The 26,339-nt window shown below is 46.9% G+C and overlaps 1 protein-coding gene across 2 annotated transcripts in view; it reads left to right on the plus strand.

Moving 5' to 3' along the window:
- The window catches only part of SH2D4B (SH2 domain containing 4B), a 104,262-nt gene that overhangs the window by 3,621 nt on the left and 74,302 nt on the right, over positions 1-26,339 (plus strand). The window lies entirely within an intron of this gene.

Below are 26,339 nucleotides of genomic sequence, written 5' to 3' on the forward strand. Positions count from 1 at the left end.
ATGGGGAAAGCCCGGCTGCCTTTGTTTCGCCTGGTCTGCTCCGTCAGGACGAGCCCCGCCTGTAGAGTCTTTGGGGACGCTCCTGGCACAGGAAGTGCTTGTTCCTCTGCAGCCGCTAGTGCTAGCACACACCCCTGTCGCTGTCATTCATCGTCTGTTTGCCTGGCTCTCCCAGGGGACTCTGTGCCTCTGGAGCACGGGACTAAGCTGTATTCTGTCGTCCTCCTTGGGTCTCGCACAGAGCGGGCACACAGTGATAAATCCCTGTTTTGAACAAGACATGGGAGGACTCCAAGGTGGGAGGTTGTGGCAGAGTGGCAACTTGGCTGCAGGTGGGTGTCAAGTGTCAAGGCCGGGGCCTTCTGGGCTGGGCCGTGTGGCAACTGCGTCACTGGCTGTGAAAGCACCAAGTCCCCCTTCCAGCCTCACCTGGTCTGAACTCTGAGGCCTCGTGTCATCTGTCTGGGGGAAGACAGATGCCTCTGAATTTACTGCAAAAATATTTATATGGGGATTTGTTACACATTGACATCTGCATTTTCATGCATACATTAGTAATTAATTTATAAAGGATGGAAACGAGGGGTAATATGCTGTGTGTATCCAGGTCAGGATCCTGTTGAGATCCCAGCTCTTTGCTTCAGTTCTGCCTGTGGAAGCGTCTGGACAACACCTGGGGGTGGCTCTTGGCTCTGTCCTAGGAGGCCGAAGAGCCCTTTGCCTGTGGGTCCAGGATACACAGTGGTGCTTCCTGTCCTGAGATCATGAGGACCACTTGCAACTAAAAAAACCCGCCAGCTTGTCTGTAAGCTTTCTTTTTGCCGGGCGCCTGCCCTGCACTTAATCTCTCTTGTGTCTGTGCAGTGTTCCCCACTGCACGTGAGGAAGTGAGGCCCACAAAGGTGACTGAGCACACCCAGGTCACCCAGCTGCTGAGAAATGGAGTCAGGATGCACATCCTGTGATGTTGACCTGGGATCTGGTGATGGATGTTTCCTCTGCTTCTGGACTTGGGACTGCAGCGAAAAGATCGACCTATGCACACATTTTAAAGATATTTATTTATTTATTGGATAGGCAGAGCCATAGAGAGGGAGGGAGAGACAGAGAGAGATATCTTTCATCTGCTGGTTCATTCCCCAAATGGCTTCAACAGCCAGGGCTGGGCCAGGCTGAAGCCAGGAGCCTAGAACTCCATCCAGGTCTCCCATATGGGTGGTGGAGGCCCAAGCACTTGGGCCATCTTCCTGTGCTTTCCCAGACACAGTAGCAGGGAGCTGAATAGGAAGTGGAGCAGCGGGGACTCGAACTGGTGCTCATATGGGATGCTTGCTTTGCAGGTGGTGGCTTAACCCAGTGTGCCACGATGCTGACTCCTATGCACTCATCTGTTTGTTCATCTGTTTGCACATTGGTTTTCTTATCCGACATGACTAAGTGCTAACTTTGGTGAGCTGGGTGGAGCTTGGCCTTTGAGACTGTGGGTGGACAGATCACAGGGAACACAGCCAGAGGTGCTGGGAGCAAGGCTTGGTGCAAAGTGGCCGTGTGGTGGTTCAGGGCAGGAGCCTGTGGACAGGGACAGGCTCCCTCAACTGAGTGTTTTCTCTTCCTTCATAGACATGCTTTTCCCTGTGTTCTTTCCCACGATTTGTCCAAGAAGAAGCATTAACTGTGCTCCTGTTGAGCTGTGTGCCGGCCTCTCGGGATCTGTGAGCCTGACTTTGCTCAGTCCTGGTCAGTCTGGTATAACATTGTGCCTCCCCTGCTGTCGTTCCCCGGTCCTGCTTGTCATCTGAGCCCTGCTCTTTCACCTTCTATTCTGGGAACCTGTCACAACTCCTAGCAGGCCTGACCCCACTGTACCTGTAGCACTCCCGTGACACTGTTGGACAAGGTGTGCCCTGGCTCTGAGAGCCTGCAGGCCCTCGCATTGTCTCTGGAGAGGGTGGAGTCAACCCTGGTGCCATGGCTAGTTTGCAGAACCCCAGGGTTCTGCCGATCATGGGACATGCGTTTGGGAGCCTCCAAAATAAACTGGGGTGGAAGCTTTAGAGGTACAAAAGGAGAGGAGTCAGGTTCTGGGGTCGCGCACACTGCTGCCCTGACCAGGGGACATTGCTGTCTTGTTTTCACTTTATACCTTGAGGAGACTCTTCTGATATTCTGCACTTTTGTGGAAAATACAGACCCTTAGTAGTTTGCTCATGCACCATCACACTGACTGTTTGGATCACATTCTGACAAGTGTTTTGCGCAGTAAGTGTTTTGTGTTGAGCTTCTGGAAGATTTAGGCCAAGCTCCTCCGATGTTGGCATGACCTGCGCAAATTCTTCCGCCTTGGTCCCCCTCAGCTACCACGTAACGCGCACCGTATGTTGGGAAACTAGAAACTTTGCAACCTTCTGGGCCCCTTCTGTGCTTGTTCAGTCATCCCAGGGCTCTTGGAGCTGGAGCAGGGTGTGGCCTGTGGACAGAGACTTGGGACATCATGGGGGTTGCATTGCGGTACGGCAGGTTGAGCTGCTGCTGGTGACAGTGGCATCTGTATCACACTGCCAGATTGAGTCTCAGCTGCTTCACTTCCAATCTAGCTCCCTGCTAAGGTGCCTGGGAGTACCTGGCTCAAGTACTTGGGTCCCTACCACCCATGTCAGAGACCCAGATGGAGTTCTAGGTTTCTGGCTTCAGCCTAGCACAGCCCTGGCTATTCCAGCCATTTGGGGACTAAACCAGAGGATGGAAGACATCTCTTTCTCTCTGTCTCCCACTCTCTCTATGACCCTGCCTTTCAAATAGATAAGTAAGTAAGTAAGTAAATAAATAAATCTCTCTGTCTCTCCCCCTCTCTCTGTTATTCTGCCTTTCAAATGAACAAATACATCATAAAAAATTTTTTAAAAAAGATTAGGGACATGGGCTTACAGTGTTGTCATGACCCAGGAAGCTCTCCTGCCTGGGCCTGTTGGTTCTGTCCTCACTGACACTTTCTGTGAATGTTGATTTTGCTCCTCTGTGACCACTTCCTCTTCTCTTTGGGAGCCAGATGGCCTTTGGCCTCCTTCCTGCTTTGGTTCTCTGTGGAGAGCCGGCCTGCAGCCTCAAGCAGCTGGCATGTTCTCCTCTGTTGTTCTTACCAGGCAGCCTGCCTATGTTGGCATCTCCCCTCTCTCCTGTGCCGGCCCACTGCCCGTCCTTATTCCAGCCTAGGATGCACTGTAAGTCCAGTGGGGCTCCAGCTGGGCTCAAGATAGTGCTCCCACCTTGTAGGCCCGCCAGGGGCCTGAGGGCATCACCCTCCTGAGCACCCCATCTACGTTAAATCACACCCACTGTCCTGACAGAAGGTGTGTGATGAAGTCCATGTCACTGGGCGCCAGCCAGTAATCAAGGCAACCTTGCCTGCTGGGCCTGCGCCCTCCTCTCCTCAGCGTGTTCCCTTTCCAGGCATGGAATTGCCAATCTTGAACGCCTCAGGAGCCCCGAGCTTGCCTGCAGACATTCTTAGTGTGGTTCTGTTCTCAGGGGTCTCCCTGCCTCACACAACCCCTTCTGTACACAGTGGCCAGAGATCTTAGACCCACTGATGAGCTGGTGCACACAAATCCGTTCATGCATCCCCTTGCCACGGTGGCCAGCTTTGGACTCATAGTCGGCGCTTTTCACTAGCATCTGCCCATCTCTCCGACCAGGTCTTCTCCCACTTGTGTCCGCCCACTGCTTGAGAAGCTCCTTCCCCCAAACCCTCTCGGGCTGCTCTCTTCTCTAGTTAAATACTGAGTGTGCCTCTGGCCACCCATTCTCGATGAGCCCCACCCTGCCTTGCTCTTACAACACCTGGCTCCCCACGCTCCCTGTATCCGGAAGTACTTCTTTGTTTTATCGTGGTAAAGCACACAGAACATACAATTTTCCACTTCAACCATTTTGAAGGGTATAATTCAGCTCAGTGACATTTAGTACATTCAAAATGTTATCATCAGTCACCACTCTACTCCCTGAATGTTTCCTTACCTTAAGGGGAAACCTCACATCTATGAAGCATTGCCCCATCCCTTTCTCCCATCAGGTCCTGGCAGCCAGTGACCCCCTCCCCTCCCCTCCCCTCCCCTCCCCTCCCCTCCCCTCCCCTCCCCTCCCCTCCCCTCCCCTCCCCTTCCCTTCCCTTCCCTTCCCTTCCCTTCCCTTCCCTTCCCTTCCCTTCCCTTCCCTTCCCTTCCCTTTTTTCTTTATTTTTTTCTCTTCTCCTTTTTTTCTTCTTTCTTTCTTTCTTTCTTTCTTTCTTTCTTTCTTTCTTTCTTTCTTTCTTTCTTTCTTAAAAGGCCTGTTTATTTATTTGAAAGGCAGAATGACAGAGAGGGAGACACACACACATACACACAGATATCTTCCATCCACTGTCACTTCCCCAGATGGCTGCAATGACTGGGACTGAACCATGCCAAAACCAAGACCCTGGAACTCCATCTGGGTCTCCTATGTGGGTGGCAGGGTTGCAAGTGCTTGGGCCACCTTCTGCTGCTTTCTCAGGCACATCGGTAGGGAACTGGATTGTAAATGGAACAGCCAGGACTTGATAGAGGATGCTGGCTATGCCACAACACTGACCCTCACTGATTTCTGTTCTGTCTCCATGGTTTTGATATCTCTTCCTTCTTCTTCTCTCCCTCCCCTTCCCATCAATAAATCCATTGTTTGCTTATGATTTGTCTTCTCCAACAGTCCAAAAGTGCCATGAGACCATGGATGTTGCTTGCATTGTTCAATTCTGTCCCATAAAGGAAGGCCTGGGGGGAGGATGGGGTGTGTAGGGGTGAGTCGTGGCTAAGACCCTTGCGTGTGTGGTGTGCCTGATGGAAGACTGATGGGAAAGGACTTCTTTTTTTTGAGTGCAAGTCTGTGTGCTACACAATGTGACCCCTCCCCTAGACCGTGAAGGTCTCTGGCAAAATCCTAAGAAAAGTCACAATATACTTGTGCTTTAGGGTTAGTTATGGAAGCTGATGCACACTACCATAACATATGAGTAATAACAATGCTTTCACCTTTCCACTGGTGCTCGTAACTCATTTCATTTTCATTTCCTGTTTTTGAATTTTGACTTGAATGTGAGCTTGATCACTACTGCTTTTTTCCTTTGTGTTAACTGACTGGGTACCTGCTGGCAACTTTCTTTCCCGTCTTTTGATGACATTTTGTTTTAGGAGACTCTATTGGAAAATGCTAATAACACATGCTGTTTTAAAACTTATTTTCGTAAATGTTCTCAAACCCACAGTCTATCTTTATCAGGAATGACGCATACTGAAGGTGAGAAACATATGCCTATTTTTATATTCTCCATGATTTTGTTGGTATAATCAAGGATGTTAGATCATACTTTAATTAATTTTGTTTACATGATTATTTCCTCTTTCAAGATTTATTTTTTGTGCCTACAATAAGGCTTTCATAATCCAATAATAGCAGACACTATTTGGATATGCACTTCACTTTGTACTGGTTTCATGGCACCTCATATTTTTTCCTCTCTGAAGGGAAAGTGATAAATGTTTTCTTTCCCCTTTGCCCTTTGGCCAATCAAGCAGTGCCTCCTCCCTGTTAGGATTCCCAGTATGCCCCACTGAAGTCACGAAGCATTATGGGAGATCTACATTTGATGCTGTCTTCTGCCCCATCTCCGTTCTTGCTGCCCTAATGTGTCAGAGCACCACTGGTCCCTCAAATCCCTTCTTGATTTCTCTAGTTCCCACGGTTGCTGAGTTGCTTCACTTGGTACTTGGGAGCAGTCGTGCATAAGGACGCGGGGGGACCTGGGGTGTGGGTGCTCCCAGTGTTTGGACTGTAGCTTGTTGCTGCTGTTTCTCATGGCTTCTTTTCCAGGCACTGAGGACATTGCTTCTAGGAAGGCACCATGGGGTTAGGAGTTATGGAGAGGATACAAGCTCCACACTTTTAGTTAACCTGCAACTTTTCAAGGAACAGTTCTCCAGGAGAACTGTTTGACCTCTCTCAGAGAATGTGTGTGATGAGGAGCAGTTGGGGGCTGGGGGTGGGGTAGGGTATCCAGAAGGAGAAAGCCACAGTGTTGGGGCAAGTGGGAAGCTATTGAGTGTCTGAGTGTGGTTCTGAGTGCCCAGTGGAGGCAGAGAAGAGCAAGCTGCTGCTACTGCTGCTTTAAAAAAGTGAGAAAGGAAGAGAGAGAGAGAGAGAGAGAGAGAGAGAGATCTTCCACCTGCTGGTTCACTCCTCAAATGGTTGTAATGGCCAGGGCTGGGCCAGGCCAAAGCAGAGAGCCAGGAACTTCACTTGGGTCTCCCATATGGGTACAGGGGCCCAAGCACCTGGACCATCCTCCACTGCCTTTCCAAGCCATCAGCAGGGAGCTGGATTGGAAGTGGAGCAGCTGGGACTCAAACCAGTGCCCATAGAGATGCTGGCACTGCAGGCAGAGGCTTAACCTACTGTGTGACAGCGTTGACCCCTGGAATAACAACTCTTAGTCACCAAGTTTTTTCAACAAGTGGGAAAGCTTCCACTACCAGGCAGAATCCTAAGAGCCAAGTCATGCTCATCTCCTTCCTTTCCTGGTTCTGGTGGAAGGTCCCCTTGGACTTGGCTCAGGCCTCTTCCTGGGTGCTCTGTCCCTAGCCCTCACCCCTTGTCAGATCTGCAAATTTACTTTTATACTTGAGGATAAATTGGAAGAAGTTCAGTTGTTCCAAAAAAAGTTCACTCTTGGTCCTTGGGATGCTGACAAACCTTCCTGTGGATAAAGTGAAGATGTGGCTTTACAGTGAGTATGAGAAATAGTCCACAGAAAAGTGCTGTGAACTGCTGACAGCTGGATGTATGATCTGTGGCCTGTGGCTGTGTTGCTGGTTGTGGCACTCCTCCTGGGCAAGGCAGTGGGGCTAAGACTGGGAGCCATGGTGGGCTGTGGGATGCATATGTGTGCGATTGGTCTGTGTTCTGCTGAGAGTTTCGTGACATGAAATGCGCAGCTGAGGGCCAGACGTTTGTTCCCTGGGACTGTGAGACGCAGTATAGGCCTACAATGCAGCAGGTGTTCCACTTAGGTTTATGGCCTTGAAATTGGTGGGGCCTCACTTTCTGGTGTTCCCCGATGGTGCTGGCTCAGCCTCACTGGACTGGTCACTCTACCCTGCAACTCAGTCCTTCATCTGAACCCCCTCCCTCCGTGGGAGGGATTGAACAGGTGCTGGGAGCCCACGCTGCACGCAGAGCACTGGCTGCCTTGCTCCTGTTTCCTTCCTGCCTTCCCTAAGCCCAGTGGTGTGGTTTTCCTTCTTATCCTGCTTCTCCTTTTCTTCCTTGGGTTAATAAAGAGACTTTAATAAAAGGGACCCTGCTGTGGGTGTTGTGGCACAGCTGGTTGAGCCACAGCTTGGGATACCTGCATGTTTCATGGTAGTGCCTGGGATCAAGATCTACCTCTAGTTCTAATCCAGTTCCTGCTGATGCACACCATGGAGAGCATGGTTCAGCTAGTTGGGTTCCTGACACACATTTGTGGACCTGAATAGGGTTCTTGGCTCTTGGCTTCTGCCTGGCGTTTGGGGAGTGAAACAATAGGTAGAAGATCTATTTTTCTGTTTCTATCTTTCTCTGTCACTTTTCCTTTCAAATAATTTTAAAACAAAGAGATATTTACAGATTTGTAGGCAGTATCTATGGAACAAACAAGGGTTGGGGCTCAGACACCCACAGAACAGCAATAGCAGGAAGTGGTCACTCCCTTACCCAGGGGAGGGGGGATAATAGTCAGCTTTTCTGTACTTTCATAAACTTCCTGAAGGAGCTACTTAGAAGAAAACCAAGATTTATTTCAGCTTACAGTTTCCGAGGTTCACAGTGTAAGACCAGGCAGCCACACTGGCTTAAGCATGTGGCAAGACTAGAGGATGGCAGAGGGAGGATCACATAGCAGACCAGGAAGCAGAGAGAGGCAGGATGCACCCTCAGCTTATAGAACCAAACCCTTCCAAGAGCAAGCTCCCAGGGACTTAAAAGATCTCCCTCCAGGTCCACCTCGCAGATGCCGTCATTAGATCAAGTCTCTGCCCTTCATCCATCAACCATTAGCATTAATTCATAGTCTGGGGCCCGGCGCCTTGGCTCACTTGGTTAATCCTCCGCCTCCAGTGCTGGCATCCCATATGGGTGCCGGTTCTAGTCCCGGCTGTTCCTCTTCCAGTCCAGCTCTCTGCTGTGGCCCGGGGAAGGCAGTGGAGGATGGCCCAAGTGCTTGGGCCCTGCACCCGCATGGGAGACCAGGAGGAAGCACCTGGCTCCTGGCTTCGGATCAGCGCAGCGCCGGTTGTAGCGGCCATTTTGGGGGGTGAACCAATGGAAGGAAGACCTTTCTCTCTGTCTCTCTCTATCTGTAACTCTACCTGTCGAATAAGTAAATAAAAAATCTGTAAAAAAAATTCACAGTCTGTTAACACAGGACTTTTGGGTTTAAACTTCTGCATGTGTTTGGGGAGCCAAATAATATTCAAACCACAGGAAGGAATGAATAGAACTATTTAAAAAGTTTATTTATTTATGTTTTAGATTTATTTAATTTACTTGAAAGGCAAAGTTACAGAGAAAGGGACACACACACACATACACATACACACAGAGAAAGAGAGAGGAATGGAGCTATTGGAGTCTAGTGGCAGCTGGAGCTCTAGATGGGAGGCTGCCCACAACTGCTGGCAGAGATAATAGCCAGCAGATAATGACCAGTGTATTTCATTAGCAATGTGGTCCTCAGTGAGACAGCTGTACCTGCCAAGGGTGTCAGGGTCCACTGCTCCCTACCTCCAGTGCCAGCCCTTTCAGAAGCTGCATAGTCCTTGACTTACCAGGTGGGCAGCAAGCAATGTCAGGACACAGACTACTAGGAGAGGGCACAGGGTCACCCATAGTGATAGCTGTTGGTGCCTGGCAGGTGATGATAGCTCTTGTTGCCTGGCAGGTGAAGGTATTCCCAGGGGTGAGGGTGCAGGTTTCAAGGCTGTAGAGGCTAGGTTACCTTATGTGGAGCCCTTGTCAGCTCAGAGCATTCTGTTCCTACTGGAAAGAACTAGAGGCCTCTGTCAGCTGGGGGCTTTTGGAAGTAGAAGCCCAAAGGGGTCCCTAGAGATGGGTTCAGATTCCAGAAGCTAAGGAGGTAGGGCCTTCGAGCAGCTACAGTCTTTGGAATGAAGGAGAATTCACCCAGGGGAGCACCCATTTGGCTGTGCTAGGCCCTCAGCTTGTCTCGCCCCCTCTGTGACCTAGAGTATGCACCCTCATGGAGTTCATAAAAACTGAGAGTGAATGATTGAAAAGATGAACTATTATTTTGGTGCTATTAAGAAAGATGTTAATTAAACCATGATCTACTATGTTGGTTGTGTCCCAGCTGCTTCACTTCTAATCCATCTCCATGATAATGGCCTGGAAAAAGCAGCAGAAGATAGTCCGAGTGTTCGGTCCAAGTCCTTGGGCCCCTGCACCCACGTGGGAGACCCAGAAGAAGTTCCTGGCTCCTAGTTTCAGCCCTGCCCAACCCTGGCCATTGTGGCCATTTGGGGAGTGAACCAATGGGTGGAAGACCTCTCTCTCTGTCTTTCCTTCTGTAACTCTGGCTCTCAAATAAAGAAATCTTTTAAAAAAAGAAAAGAAAAAGAAATGGAAGATCTCTCTCCCTTTTTCTCTGTGACTCTGACTTTCAAATAAATAAATACTTTTTTTATTTTAAAGAAGTATTCCGATTTCAGAAGTTTTAAAATGTCTGTCTTTGAATCAATGAAATGAGGTATTATCTGCACGTTAGCTGAGCAAATGAAACCCCCGCAAGCTTTAGCAATCTGCTATGTGGGAGATAGAGTTAGACCCTGAACCTGGGCCTGCTGAGATTTAAGTTTCTTCCTCTTTTTACTACAACACACAACGGTTTCCTCCTGACAGCTTCTCTCGTAATGAAAAAGATCTATTGCAGGCGATTAAAGACCAACACAAAAAGGCAAAAGCAAAATAAAATTATAAAAGGAAATATGAGAGACTATTGGGCATAATGAAGGCTTTCTTATAGCACAAGGAAAATAAAAATAAACGTGACTAAATTTTAAAATCTTCATAGTAAAATATGCTGAACTAAGTTAAAAAAAGAACAGAACACGAGATAAATGGGAAGAAAATATTAGCAATGTATTTAGCAGACAAAAGATTAGCCTCCATAAAATACAAAGAAGTTCTCTAGATAAGTTAGCAAAAGATATGCAGCTAGGGGCCGATGTGGTGCACTGTGTTAAGTCACCACCTGTGACACCAGCATCCCATATGGGCACTGGTTTTAGTCCTGGCTGCTCCACTTCCAATCCAGTTTCCTGCTAACATGCCTGGGAAAGCAGTGAGCCCCTGTACCACGTGGGAGACCCAGATGAAGCTTCTGGCTCTTGGCTTCAGCCTGGCTCAGTCCCAGCCATTGTGGCCATTTAGGGAATAAACCAGTAGATGGAAGATCTGTATCTCTGTAACTCTGACTTTCAAATAAATAAATAAATAAATCTTTTTTTTCTTAAAAAAAAAAAAAAAAACAGATGTGCAACTAATAGAAACATGGAGAAAAAATAGGAAGGAAATTTCAAATAACAAGTAAATCACACAATGGAAATTAAAACATAAGATTAGCAAGAGCTAAAAAAAGCTTGATAGGTGTAACGTTAGTGAAAATCCAGCTACTCTTTCCCGCACACTGTTGAGGGAGGAGATTTAGGAAAGGATGGAGAAGGGCAGGCGTTTGGCTTAGAGGTGAGGACACCACTTGGGTCGCCTGCATCCCACACCAGAGTGCCTGAGTTTGAGTCCTGGCTCCACTCTCAGTTCTGGCTTCCTTCTCAGGTGATGGCTCCTCTAGTTGGGTCCCAACCCCTCCTGTGGGAGACTCAGATTAAGTTCCTAGTTCCCAGCTTCAGCCTGGCCCAGCTGTCTATCTACCTCTTGCAGGCATTTAGGAAGTGAACGAATGAATGGAAGCTCCCTCTCTTTAATCAATTAAATAATAAATTAATTTAGAAAATAAAAAGGGATGGAAGCCTTGTCCCTTCCCAGTGTTTCTGAGAGTTCTTGAAGCATTGGGCACACGTGAATGGGGTTGGAAGTATCTTGGTTGGCTCAGGCTGCTGTGACGTTATCAGACTGGATAGTTTGAGTAACAAACATTGGCTTCCTTTTTAAAAAGATTATTTATTTCAATGGCAGAGTGAGAGAGTGGAGGGAGAGACAGAGAAAGATCTTCCATCCACTGGTTCATTTCCCAGATGGCTGTAACAGCTGGGGTTGGGGCAGGCCAAAGCCAGGAGCCAGGAACTCCAACCAGGTCTCCCACAGGGGTGGCAGGGACTTAATACTTGATCCATATCTGCTGCTTCCCAGGTGCATCAGCAGGGAAGTAGTTTGGAAGCAGGATAGCTGGGTCTTAAACCAAGCACTCTGTTATGGGATGGGGCAGCATAACCAAGCAGTGGCTAAATCTGCTGCACCACAATGCCCACCTCCACACATTTGTTTCTCATAGTTTAGAGGCTGGAATTTAGAGCTCTGCCAATACGGTTGGATCCTGGTGAGGACCCTCTTCTATGTCGCAGACATTAACTTCTCCTTGTAACTGCCTGGCTAGTTTGCTGGGGAAGGCCAGCTGGCTCTCTCTCTGGCCTCTTCTTTTAGGGCGCTAATTCCATTCATGAAGACTCCACCCTCCCAAGGGCTACTCCTCCTAATACCCTCACCTTGGGTTAGGACTTCAGCACATGAGATTTGGGTGACACAACATTCAGTGCATTGCAGGGTGATTTTAGAGAACAGAGGCCTGTGCTTGGGGTCACACTAGCTTGGGGGCAGTGATCCACTGACCAGCAGGAGACTTGAGTTTCACACAGTCATTTCCTCCTTTTTCTGCCCCAACTGCTGCCAAAGCCCAAGGACTGTTTGAGGACTGAGTTTCAGTCAAGTCTGCAGAGAGGGCGGCTCCTCTCCAGCCTTGTTTGAAAGCCCCAGCTGGGAAACGCTGCATAGAGCTGCCCAGGCTTTATTTCTCTCCCGTTGTCTCAGGGATGCTCATGCCTGCAGCCCTCGTACTTCTCCTTCCAGCCTCGCAGCCAGTGAAAGCAGTTCCTGAGAAAGGCTGGTTGTCTCCTAACCCCCAGTAACCTATCACAGGTTAGGTTATCACAGAGTAGCTGGGCTAAATTAACAACTTTCAGACACAACTCCCTGTCCCTCTGCTGTCTTTCAGAGTGGCTAGCATTACTGCTTTCCAGGTTTTTCTCACTTAGGAATTAGCAAAGCTTTTAATGGTTTTCCTAATTTGGAAATGAATTTTGCATTAGACTTTGAGGTCTAATATTTTTGGGTTCATTTTCGCACCTATTTCCCCTGCGTCCTTCCAAAATGACATAACTTAGGCCTCAGGAACCATTTGTTTCTTTTTTCTTTTTTAAAGATTAACTTATTTATTTGAGAGGTAGAGTTACAGACAGAGAGAGGGAGAGACAGGGGAGGGATTGAGGGAAGGAGAGAGAGAGAGAAAAAGAGAGAGAGATCCCCCATTTGCTGGTTCACTTCCCAAATGACTGCAATGGCTGCAGCTGGGCCGATCCAAAGCCAAGAGCCAGGAGCTTCTTCTGGGTCTTCCACATGGGTGCAGGGGCCCAAGGACTTGGGCCATCTTCCATTGCTTTCCCAGGCTATTAACAGTGAGCTGGATTAGAAGAGGAGCAGCAGGAACTCAAACCGGCACCCATATAGGATACCAGCACCACAAGCAGAGGCTTAACCTACTACACCACAGCACTGGCCCCAGGAATCATCTGTTTCTATCCTATCATTTCACATATGTGCTTATTTTCTGGCCATTCTGGTTGGGTTCTCATACTTAGACCCCATGAGATGCTAGCAATTTGTGTTGTCTAGTTCCTGCTTCCAGAATGTGCACAACCTTCTTGCTATGGTTTGGATGTGGATTGTCTCTCAAGAGTTCAGGTGTTGAGCTGGCACTGTGGCATAGCAGGTAAAGCCACCACCTGCAGTACCAGCATCTCATATGGGTGCCGGTTCAATTCCTGGCTGCTCCACTTCCGATCCAGCTCTCTGCTATGGCCTGGGAAAGCAGTGGAAGATGACCCAAGTCCTTGGGCCCCTGTATTCACATGGGAGACCCAGAAGAAGCCCCTGGTTCCTGGCTTCAGATTGGCCCAACTCCAGCTGTTGCAGCCATTTGGGGGAATGAACCAGCAGATGGAAGATCTTTCTCTCTGTCTCTGTCTCTGTCTCTCTCTGTCTGTAAGTCTACCTCTCAAATAAATAAATCTTAAAAAAAAAAGAATTCAGGTATTGGACACTTGGTCCCCAGGATGGCAGTGTTGGCAAATGGTGTGTAACCTTTAAGAAGTGGGGCCTGTTGGGAGCACCTTAGGTCACTGGGGGAGCTGCTCTCAGAAAGGATCCCTTAAGGTCTCACAAAAGCAAGTTGTTACAAGAGCAAATCCCACCTCCAGGTCACCCTCTGACTTCCTGTTTGGCAATGTGACATCTCTCTCTTGCATATGCTCCTACCATGAGTTCCTCACCAGAGCCCAGAAGATGCTGGCGCATGCCCTTAAAGCTCCAGAACTGCAACTTCAATAGGCCTCTTTTCTTTATAATGTAGCCTGCTGCAGATGTTTCATTACAGTCATGAAAAATGGATTAAAGCACTCCTCACCTTACAGATTATGTTGGAACATGGTGAGGGTCCTGAGCTCCTCATTGGCACGTTGGATCTGCCACAACTCAGGATGGAAGGAATTTCTGACAGTCACACAAAGAGTAGCACATGTGGAGTAGCACGGCCCTGGGGAGGATCTTAGGTCTGTTCCTTGTTCTTCTCACAAGAAAGGGTCAAGCTTTAGCATGAGACTTGACCTTGATTGGGTGTGTAGGGGGGAGGTCACTTCTCAGTCACAAAGTTGGAGGGAGTGATAGGGTTTAGAGTGCCCCAGCACTATGTCTGTGTTGCTGATACTTGGTAAGACCAGCACTGTTATAGCATGGAATTCACTCGCCTACATGGAGTAATTGCCTACTGTGTGCAGTGTGCATCTACTGTGAAAGATGCTCAGGGTCTGCTTAGCAGTCTCCTGCAGCTGGACTGAGTATGGAAGTATTTGTTGATGCAATCTCTGAGTACCAACAGCCAGAAAGAAGTGGGAGGAGAGGAGAGTAGGTATTCGCCTTAGTATGTATTACACTTGTTTTCCCTATAGGGTTGTTTGTTGTTTCCTATTCATTTACAGGAATTCTTTGAATGTTTTTAGGTATACTTTTAAAAATTAGGATTCTGTATGAAACGTAAGCTCTGATGTCCTGACAGAGATTCTCAAAATGTGGTTCCTGGATTCTTGAGGGTCTGTGGGCCTTTACTGGAGGGTCTACAAGGTCAAAACCATTTTCACAATAACACTAAGGTGTTATTCACTTTTTTATTTATTTATTTTTATTTTTTATTTATTTTTGACAGGCAGAGTAGACAGTGAGAGAGAGAGAGAGAGACAGAGGGAAAGGTCTTCCTTTTGCCGTTGGTTCACCCTCCAATGGCCGCTGCGGCCAGTGCGCTGCGGCTGGCGCATCGCGCTGATCCGAAGGCAGGAGCCAGGTGCTCTAAATATATATATATATATATTTAGACTTGAGTATAAGAAAAGGAATTAAATAAATATGCCACTTCAATGGAAGTAACTGATAGAATTTATGCCAGTGATAAAATTCCAGGTTTCGGCCGGCGCCGCGGCTCACTAGGCTAATCCTCCGCCTAGCGGCGCCGGCACACCGGGTTCTAGTCCCGGTCGGGGCGCCGGATTCTTTGCCGGTTGCCCCTCTTCCAAGCCAGCCCTCTGCTGTGGCCAGGGAGTGCAGTGGAGGATGGCCCAGGTGCTTGGGCCCTGCACCCCATGGGAGACCAGGAAAAGCACCTGGCTCCTGGCTCCTGCCATCGGATCAGCGCGGTGCGCCGGCCGCAGCGCGCCTCCGCGGCGGCCATTGGAGGGTGAACCAAGGGCAAAGGAAGACCTTTCTCTCTGTCTCTCTCTCACTGTCCACTCTGCCTGTCAAAAATAAAATAAAAAAAAAATTCCAGGTTTCAAGCAAAAATTAAAATTTTTGGAAAACTTGTATCTACCACAATAACTTATTAACTGCCAAATATATAATGACTTTTCTCATAAGATTAATGGTGACATTTAGAAATGTGACTTTACTGATATTGTAAAATAAAAAGGAGTCCACATTTGGAAGACCAGCTTGACTCAATAAACTATTATTTTCTTATGTTTATTTTTATTATTTATTTGAGAGCAGAGAGAGAGAGAGAGATAGAGAGAGAGAGAGAGAGAGAAAGAAAGAGAGAGGGAGAGAAACAGACAAGAGTGAGAGTGAGCCACTATATGCTGGTTCATTCCCCAAATGTCAGTCTGCCTGGCCGGGCCCAAAGCAGAGGGCTAGAAACTCAATTCAGGGCTTCCATGTGGCACACTATTACTTGAGCCATCATTGCTGCCTCTCCTGGTCTGCATTAGCACCAAGCTGCAGTCAGGAGCCAGAGCTGGGGACTGAACCCAGGCATTCCAATATGGGGTGAGGTGGGGTGGGATTCTTAACTGCCAGGCCAAATGCCTACCTGCAAATCAGTATTTTCTGAAGAAATAGTGAGTAATGTTCTAAAATCATTCATGAATAGAAGATCGATACAAAGTGAAACATAAACCAAAGGATTTTTTAAAAAATATTTTATTTATTTATTTGAGAGGTAGAGTTACAGACAGAGGAAGGGAGAGACAGAGAGAAAGGTCTTTCACTCTCTGGTTCACTCCCCAAATGGTTGCAACAGCCAGAGCTGGGCTGATTCGAAGCCAGGAGCCAGAAGCTTCTTCTGGATCTCCCACGCAGCACTTGGGCCATCCTCTACTGCTTTCCTAGGCTATCAGCAGAGAGCTGGAACAGAAGAGAAGCAGCAGGGACACCAGTCAGCACCTGTTTGGGATGCCAGTGCTGCAGCCAGAGGCTTAGCCTACCATGCCATAGTGCTGGCCCCCAAAGTATTTTTATTTTGCTTTGTAAATGCTTAAGCATTTAATTTTGAGATAGCTTTAGATTTACAGAAGTTACAAAGTTCAGAGAATCTCCATATACTTCTCACCCAGCTCCTCATAATAGTAACATCTCATGTCACCATGGCACACTGATGAAAACTAAGAAGCTAACATGACCAATGGATTTCATTATAGCAAAGTACAATCAGTTCATTGATATGATCTCAGATTCCACAGCACAACTTGTTTGAAACCACAGCTTGTTTGAATTTTGGTACAGTGTCAAAGAATATCTGAAAAAGCTATCAATTCTTCTTTTTTTTCCAGCCACATATCTAAGTGAAGTCAATTTTTTTAAATATAGTTCAACCAAAATTGCATATTGTAATGGAGTGAATGCAGGAGCAGATATGAGTGATCTGTCTATTTTCTATTAGGTCAGACATTGAATAGTTTGCCAAAATATAAAATAAGGACAGTCTTCTAACTATATATATATATGGAAATTATATATGATATATCTAACTACACACATATGGAAATTATATAGTATATTATACATAAATAAGATATACAATATATGATGTTATCTATTATAATATTCTGTATAATTTTCATATATATAGAATTCCATCATCTCCCCCTGCTCTCATGTCCCTAGACCCTGGTAACTTCCTTTTTTCTATCTTTTTTTTTTTTTTTTTTTTTTGACAGGCAGAGTGGACAGTGAGAGAGAGAGACAGAGAGAAAGGTCTTCCTTTGCCCTTGGTTCACCCTCCAATGGCCGCCGCGGCCGCTGTGCTGCGGCCGGCGCACCGCACTGATCCGATGGCAGGAGCCAGGTGCTTCTCTTGGTCTCCCATGGGGTGCAGGGCCCAAGTACTTGGGCCATCCTCCACTGCACTTCCTGGCCACAGCAGAGAGCTGGCCTGGAAGAGGGGCAACCGGGACAGAATCTGGCACCCCGACTGGGACTAGAACCCGGTGTGCCGGTGCCGCAAGGCGGAGGATTAGCCTAGTGAGCCGTGGCGCCGGCCAGGTAACTTCCTTTTTGTGTTCCCCATCTAAGTGAGACTGTGTATGGCATTTGTCTTTCTGTGTCCTCCAAGTTCATCCATATTCTAAATGACGGGACTCCCTTCTCTGTAAAAGCTGCATGGAATTCCATGTCACACTTTCCTTATCCATTTGTCTGTGGATGGGTAGGAGGTTGATTCCCTATCTTGGCTGTTATTATAATGCTGCAATTAACATGGGCGTACAGACATCTCTTCAACATACTGGTGTCATTTCCTTTGTATATGTACCCAGTAGTGAGATTGCTGGATTGGAGGATACTTCTATTTTCAATTTCAGAAGAAACTCCCATACTGTTTTACACAATGGCTGTACTAATTTACATTCTCACCAACAATGTGCCGGGGCTCCCTTTCCTCCATGTCCTGGCCAGCACTGGTTGTCTTTTGTCTTTAATAATTGCTTTCATACCAGGTGTGAAGTGAACCCTCATTGTGGTTTTGATTTGCATTTTTCTGATATTAGTGACATTGAGTTTTTTTTTTTTATATATACCTGTTTGTCACTTGTAGAGTTTAAGATTTTTTTTTTTATTTGAAAGGCAGAGTTACACAGAGAGAGAGAGAGAGATTTTCCGTCTACTAGTTCACTCCCTAAAAGGCCACAATGGCCAGGGCTGTGACAGGTCGAAGCCAGGAGCTTGTTCCAGGTCCCTTATGTGAATGCAGGGGCCCAGGCACTGGGCCATCTTCTGCTGCTTTCCCAGGTACATTTGCAGGGACTTGGATTGGAAGTAGAGCAGCTGGGACTTGAACCAGCTGGAATGCCGGCGTCACAGCTGGCGGCTTTACCTGCTATGCCATATGCTGGCCCTCACTTGTAGAGAAATGTCTGTTTATAGCCTTCACCCATTTTTAAACTGTTCCCCCCACCCTGCCCTGCCTTTGAGTTGTTTCACTGAGTTCCTCACTCAAGCTGCATATTAACCCCTTATTAGATGCACAATTTACAAATATTTTCTCCCATTTCATAGGTTGGCTCCTTTTTTTTTTTTTTTTTAATTTGACAGAGATAGAGAGAGGTCTTCCATCTACTGGTTCACTCCCCAAATGGCCACAATGGCTGGAGCAGAGCCGATCCGAAGCCAGGAGCCAGGAGCGTCTTCCAGGTCTCCTACGTGGGTGCAGGGCCCCAAGGACTTGGGCCATCTTCCACTGCTTTCCCAGGCACATTAGCAGAGAGCTGGATCAGAAGTGGAGCATCCGGGACTCAAACTGGCGCCCACATGGGATGCCAACACTGCAGGCCGGGGCTGTAACCAGCTGTGCCCCAGCACCAGCCCCTAGGTTGGCTCTTCACTGTGATGGTTGTTGCCTTGATGATGAAGAAGCTTTTAGTTTGGTTTGATGTAACCCCACATGTCTGGTTTTGTTTGGTTGCTTGTGCTTTCGGGTTTATATAAAAAAAATCATTTCTCTGACTAATGTCTTGGAGTTTTCCCCCTATGGTTCCCAACTACAAATCTTTTGTTTTAGAGTATATTGTTATTTTTCATAGGAATGTTATATATGTTAAAACATAGTGAGCTTACCATTATTTGGAATAAATAACTAAGAATGTATCAACTTGGGGCAGGCATTTGTCTTAGCAGTTAAAGTGTGGTTATGATGCCTGCATCTCACATGGAGATATTCCAGTTGGATTCCTAGCCCTGGTTCCTAATTCCAGACCCGTGCTAATGAAGACCCTAATGAAGGCGATGCCTCAAGTAATTGGGTTCCTGCCACCTACATGAGTGATCTGGATTGAATTCCTGGCTCCTGGCTTTGGCCCTCCAGCTATTGTAAGCATTTGGGGATTAGAGCAGCAAATGAGAGCTCTCTGTCTATCCTTTTGTATCTCAAAGAAAATAAAAAAAGAAAATTTTTATCAACTTTAACTTCAAAAATGATAAATATTGATAGCCAGAACCCACATAAACGAAGGCTCTTTGAGAAACTCAGTATTTGAGGGTGTATATAAGGATCTTGAAAGCAAATTGTTGATCACTGCTGACCTCAGGAGTGCATTGTATGGAATGAGTCATCTGGGCCCAGTCTGGTACTGTTTATGCATCACCCTTGGGAGAGTTGAGAAGAATTGTCATTCAGATGATTTTTTCAGGGCTTGTTTCTGTTTCAGAACTGCGGTTGAAAAAAATTGTTCTAGATCTTAAAATATTAATAAATATAAAATGTGTTTTGCTTCAACTAGTAGTAAGCCCCCTGGAGAGGTTTGCTGTTACTATTGCTTTTATTCATGGTTGCAATTGTGGGGTAATTACGTGTGGTCAAATGTCTTCTGTCAATCAATTGATTTTTAATTGTCTTTATGGTGTTTTGGTGTAGAAATCTCAAACTTTAATCTGTATTCACATTTATCAACATTGTTTCTAACAGGTATTCTTTTTATGTCTTTTAAAAAAAGGTTTATGTATTATGTGAAAGGCAAAGTGACAAGAGAAAGAGGGAGAGGCGGAGAGAGGGGGGAGAGAGAGAGAGAGAGAGAAAGAGAGAAAGAGAGAAATCTTCCATCTGCTGGTTCACTCCCTAAATGACTGTGATGCCAAGCCAGGAGCCAGGAACTCTATCCGGATCTTCCCTGTGGGCTGTCAGGGGACCAGGCACTTGGGCTATCCTCCAGTGCTTTCCCAGGCACATAAGCAGGGAGCTGGATAGGAAGCGGAGCTGCTGGGACTGGAACTGGCACTCTGATACGGGATGTGGCATCATAAGCAGCCAGCTCTGTGTTTTGTCTCGTAAAAGAAGTTCTTTTTCCCCAGTCATAAGGGTAGAGCAGTGAGAATTTTTATGACTATTTTTTCTCCATTGACTTCTGTTTTATTTTATTTTTTTAATTTGTTATGTGAAAGTCAGAGTTACAGAGAGAACAGAAGAGACAGAGAGAGAAGGAGAGAGAGAGACAGAGAGCATAGAAAGGAGACAGATCTTTTATCTGCTGGTTCACACCCCTGGCTGGTCACGATGGCCAGGGCTGGGCCAGGCTGAAGCCAGGAGCCACGAGCTGCTTCCGGGTCTCCCATGTGGGTTCAGGGGTCCAAGCATGTGGACCATCTTCCACTGTTTTTTTTCAGGCATGTTATCAGGGAGCTGGATCAGAGTTGGAGCAGCCGGGACTTAAACCAGTGTCCATATGGGATGCTGGTGTTACAGGTGGCAGGCCCTGGGTTCTGCTTCTGATTCCAGCCTCTGGTAGTTCAGACCCTGGGAGGCAGCAGATGATGGCTCAAGTACCTGCATTCCTGCTACTGTGATGTGAGACCCAGGTGAAGTTCCGGTCTCCTGGCCTCTGTCCAGCTCAGCCCCATATGTTGCAGGTGTTTGGGGAGTGATCCAGCCAATAGAAGAACTCTGTGTGTCTGTCTGTCTGTCTCTCTCTGTTTTTCAAATAAAATGAAAATAAATTAATAAAATTTTTTTGAAATTTTTGGGGTTATTTAGTTTTTCTCAGAGTTGCAAGATCTAAAGAACAGCACATGCTCAATGTTTAAGGAATAAAGATATGTAATTATTAAATAAAATTTGTTGACTGTATTTTCAATTTTTCTACCTTAAAAAATCTATTTGAATCACTCCTGAAATAGATATAGTAAACCACCCCCCGCTCCATGAGTATAGACTCGTATACATTTTCAGATTCTCCTTGTGTTGTTAAGAGTTTTTGTTTTATGCAGTTGGCTGTTATGTTTGTTGTATAAAGTTTATGGTGTTTTATCTTCTTTGTGGGTTGCATCTTTTATTATCCGTGGTACTCTTTAATGCCTTTGTCCTTGAGTTCTGCTTTGTCTGACATTGCCATTTCTGCTTCCCTTTTACTTGCCTTTGCATGGTCTATGGCTTAGCTCTTTGTTTTTACTCCCTCTCCCCCCCGTTTTTTCCCTTTAATGCATGTTTTCTTTTTCATCTCTTTTTTTTTAAATTTGATTTATTTGAAAGACAGAGTTACGGAGAGAGGCAAAGACAAAAAGAGGTCCTCCATCCGCTGGTTCACTCCCCAGATGGCCGCAACAGCCAGAGCTGAGCAGATCCAAAGCCAGGAGCCAGGAGCTTCTTCTGGGTCTCCCATGTGGGTGCAGGGGCCCAAGGACTTGGGCCATCTTCTACTGCTTTCCCAGGCCACAGCAGAGAGCTGGATTGGAAGAGGAGCAGCCAGGACTAAGACCCGTGCCCATATGGGATGCCGGTGCTCCAGGCCGGGACTCTAACCTGCTGCACCACAGAGCTGGCCCCTTTCGTTTCTTTATTTTAAAGATTTATTTATTTATTTGAAAGGCAGAGTTATAGAGACAGAGAGAGAGAGGGAGAGATCTTCCATCTATCTACTGGTTCATTGTCCAAATAGCCACAATGGCTGGTGCTGGACCAGGGCTGGGCTGGGCTGAAGCCAGGAGCCTGGAACTCCATCTAGGTCCCCCGTGTGTATGGTAGGGGCCCAAGCACCTGGGCCATGTTCCACTGCTTTCCCAAGCACATGAGCAGGAAGCTGGAATGGAAGCAAAGATGGTGTTGGTGGCTTAACCTGCTGTACCGCAACGTGGGCCTCCAAAATACATGTTTTCTTTGGATAACACATAGCTTTCTCTTGCCTTTTTTTTTTTTTAAATCACATACGACCATCTCAGATTTTTAATAGGAGAACTGATGCTATTCCTGTTTCTTGTTTTAATGATGCACTTCAGGCTTAGAGCTTCTCTGTTTTTGTGTGCCTATTGTCCGTATCAGGTGGGGATGTGCTTGAGCAGAACACAACTAATAGTTGCTCAGTTGAATAACTCTTTTGTAGTTATAGTGACATATTTAACTTAAATCATAGATCTTTATTTTGTTAAGTTCCCGATTTTTCTCAAAGGATAAGAAATCTGGAGGTGTCTACAGTGGGTGGTGTTTTAAAAAATTAATCAATTAATTATTTGTGTGAAAGAAAGGGAGAGAGTAGGTGTTCCCATTGTCTGGCTCATCCCTCAAATGCTCACAATGTTTGGGGTTGGGCCAGGGCCTCCGAAGCTGGGATCTGGGGACTCAATCCAGGTCTCCCATGTGTGTGGCAGGAACCCAATTGCTTGAGCCATCACCACTGCCTTCCAAGTTCTGCATTAGCAGGAAGCTGGAGTCAGGGACCAGAGCCTGGAGTCCAACCCAGGTCCCTTGATGTGGTAAGTGGATGTCTTAACTACTAGGATAAATGCCTGCCTAGTGGATGGTATTAATAAGGTTGCTCAACAAAATTATCAGGGACCCATCTCTTCTTTCTGCTACCCTATTCTTAGCTGTAAAAATCTTCTGGGAACTCAAGGCATTGCCTCCTCTTTCCAGCATGAAGAAGGAGGTGGGTGAAAGAGCCAAGCGTGAGGAGGTTCTCTGATGAAGTCTTTACCTCTGGAGAAGAGAGTCCTTCACTAGGGCTTCTGCCTGCATCTGCGTTGTCAGGATTAGGGACATCTGGTCACTCCTAGATTGGTCACTTGCCAGTGAGAATAGTATTACATGACTGATTTAGATAAGTTGCTATTTTTCCTATGAGGCTGGGGTAGAAACTCACCTTTCTTGCACGTGAAGGACCTCTGCTACTCCATGAACAATCTGAGAGTCCTCTGGTGAGGGAGAAAGGTGGGCTGTGTTGGATAGTGGGTAGGGTACAGACAGTGTCTGCTGATGTAGTTACACTTTTTTTTGTGTTCTCTTTCCTTTCACTTATTTTTGAGGATTGGTAAATCTCTTATAATTTACTTTTTTCTACTATTAATTTGAGTTTTGTAAATCTAGTGGTGATTGCTGTCCTGTTTCTAGAAGTCATAATTAATCTCGTTTCTCTATTATTACATTGCTTTTGAACATCCTAAGAAATAGTGTATACACACACACACACACACACAAACACATGGGAATTAATGCTTCCTTGTACAATAGGTTAATCCTGATATTTCAGGAGATTACTATGATGGAGTTTCGTTTCTTGACTGCTTCACACTTTGGTGTGTGTTGAGCTGCTTTTCTGTGTGGCTTGGTTTGAAGCGAAGGCTGGTGGATCTGGCTACTTTTTTTTTTTTTCTTGAAATTCCAGCTTTGAGTCATTTGTTTTGAGCTTCCTGTACCAGAGAGAGCGAGTGCAAAAGGCATACCTACTGCTGTAACCTCAGTGTGAAAGTGGCACAAATCACATCACTTTCCCTGACATTTCAAAGACAAGAATGCCGTTCATACGGTCCCATGGAACTGAAGGGAAGCTGAGGATTGTAGACATCTGTGGGCCGGGGAAGAGGAAATGGGTGGTGGACTTAGCATTGTCACTGTCACCGCACATTTTATTCTCTGTATAAAATACACTTTCAGCCTCCGTAGTGGGAGTGCCTTCAGGCCCCGTCCAGGCACTGCATTCAGCTCACTCACAGTCTCCCAAGCTCTGCATTGGTCTGAATGTGCGGAAGCCGTATCATCCCAAGCCTGTCACCTCTAAGACACTCTCCTTAGATCAGTGTCTTTAAATATGCCTCCTGCTCATCAGAGTTGGGTGCCCAAGGGTTTTTTATGTCTTGAATAATCAAAGGCTTTTTAGGCCAACTCGGAAACTTAGGAGGCTTCTGATCTGCTGGCTTCCAGTTCCCGGTAGCATCATCTAAAATTCTCCTCTGGATAACATTTCTCAAATGGACTTCTTTGCCTCTCAACCCTCATGTCTCTCCCTTTCATCCAAGGGCCATGTGCCTTGAGGCTGTGAGAGGTGGCAGTCTCTTTTAAAATCTCTTTTTAACAGATCCATCAAAATTGTGCGTATTTGGGGGTTAGACGTTGCACTCTTAATGTGCTTGTGTTTTTCTGTTTCCTCTGAGAGGCAGAGGTTGGGATGGGGTTTATCAGATGCATTAGTCAAGTTTTCATTACTACAGTGAAATAGTAGAGGCAACTACCTTTATAAAGAGAGAAGGTTGGCCGGCGCCGTGGCTCAATAGGCTAATCCTCCGCCTTGCGGCGCCGGCACACCAGGTTCTAGTCCCGATCCGGGCGCCAGATTCTGTCCTGGTTGCCCCTCTTCCAGGCCAGCTCTCTGCTATGGCCCGGGAGTGCAGTGGAGGATGGCCCAGGTCCTTGGGCCCTGCACCCCATGGGAGACCAGGAGAAGCACCTGGCTCCTGCCTTCGGATCAGTGCAATGCGCAGGCCGCGGTGGCCATTGGAGGGTGAACCAACGGCAAAAAGGAAGACCTTTCTCCCTGTCTCTCTCTCTCAATGTCCACTCTGCCTGTAAAAAAAAAAAAAAAAAAAAAAAAGAGAGAGAGAGAGAGAGAAGGTTTATTTAGCTCAATTTTGGAGGTTTAAGTCCAAGACTGGGTGGCCCTATAGGTTTGGTGTCTGGTGATGGTGTTCTTGCTGACAGAGTCCCAGGGTGGCACAGATCATCATATAGCAAGAGCCAGGGAGCCCATGTCTATCTCTCTGTCCTTATTAAAGTTAGCAGGGCTCAGTCTTGGGGGTTCCACCCTTTGATCTAGTCCAATCCAGTCACTCCTTTCAAAGGCCCGGACACTAAGCATCATAATTGGACTGAGTTTCCACCTCTTCAGAATCATTTAACATAAGACTTTGGGGACCAGAACCTGAGTTCTGGAGGGGGGCACAATATTGAAACTGGAGCACCACACAAGGGTGTCATTAAGGGAAATGCTCATGAGGAGAGGAGTGGAGCAGGGAGCTGGAGGCGGCTGGAGAGCCATCATGTCGCGATGCAGGCTGACCCTGTGTGAAGGGGAAAGGGAAGGCAGCAGGATGGAGGTGTCCTAGGCAGCGAGGCCATGCAAGGGATGCAGTCCTGTAGCAAGGAGTCAGTGTCTCCCAGGAATGAGCCTGCCACGCGCAGCCAAAGGCTGGGACAGCCCCTGGGAAGCATGGCCTTGGGCACACAGATCCCAGGGGCCGGAGTGCTCAGTCCGTTTTTCTTTCTGTGGTTGGAGGTCCATGGGGCACTCCCTCATGACCATCACTGCTATTCTGTTTAGAAGTTTTACTGGAGGGTTGGGGAGGGGCGGCATTGTGGCCCAGTGGGTTAAGCCTCTGCTTGTAACGCTGGCATCCCATGTAAGAGCTCTGGTTTTGAGTCCTGGTTGCTCTGCTTCCAATCCGGCTCCCTGATAATGTGCTTGGGAAAGCAGCAGATAATGGCCCAAGTGCTTGGGCCCCTGTCACCCACATGGGACACCTGGGTGGAGTTCCAGGCTCCTGACTTTGGCTTGGACCAGCCCTGACCGTCGTGAACCTGGAGAATGAAACATGGATGGAGGATCTCTGTCTGTCTGTCTGTCTCTCTCTGTTATTCTGCGTTTTAAATAAATAAATATATATTTAAAGTTTTATTTGGCTCATTCATGTAAAACCTTTAAAAATCCCATCTCTTGCAATTTGGGCCCTAGAAGAAGCAGAAAAGATTTTTCCAAACTCTCTAAACTCCAAATTTCTGTATTCTCTCAGTTCTCTTCACTCTACTCGCCAAGAGTTCAATTCTTTACATTCTTTACTTGAAAAAAATTTTGTTTTGTTTATTTATTTGGAAGGCACAGAAATGGACAGACAGACACACACACACATACACACACACTGCCATCTGCTGTTTCACTCCCCAAATGCCAGCCATGGAGGAGACAAAGCCAGGAGCCAGGAACTCAATCCACCTCACCTGAGCCATCACTTGCTGCCTGCCAGGGTCCACACTGGCAGGAAGCTGGAGTCAGGAGCCCAGGCACTCCTCCATGGGATGTAGGCATCTTAACCAGTGTTTTAACTGCGAGGCCAAAGGCCTGCCACAAATTCTTTCTTGAATTCATTTCTTTTGAAACACAGCCACTAGCAACCAACATACACTCCTAACACTTTATTTCCAACCGGTTTCCTTAGGATGCTAAGTTCAGAGGCAGGGGTCTGCCTTGTAAAGCCATAGAATCTGACAGTTTTGCCCAGTGTTTTGCTGCCGTGTGACTCGGACCTCCTGCTGTTTAGCCTCCTAAACATCACTCGCTCAGATGCTAAGGTGAGCACATGTAGTTCATGTTTCTGCTTTAGCAGCGCCTCATTCGCAGACAGATCTCCACTTCCATCACTGTCATCAGTGCAATCTGTGGCCACAGGCAAACTGAGGAATCTCAGCGGCTGCGTGT

This window comes from Oryctolagus cuniculus, chromosome 15, assembly GCF_051225735.1.
Source record: "Oryctolagus cuniculus isolate XC-2025 breed Fujian yellow rabbit chromosome 15, ASM5122573v1, whole genome shotgun sequence".
In the NCBI taxonomy this organism is placed as follows: domain Eukaryota; kingdom Metazoa; phylum Chordata; class Mammalia; order Lagomorpha; family Leporidae; genus Oryctolagus; species Oryctolagus cuniculus.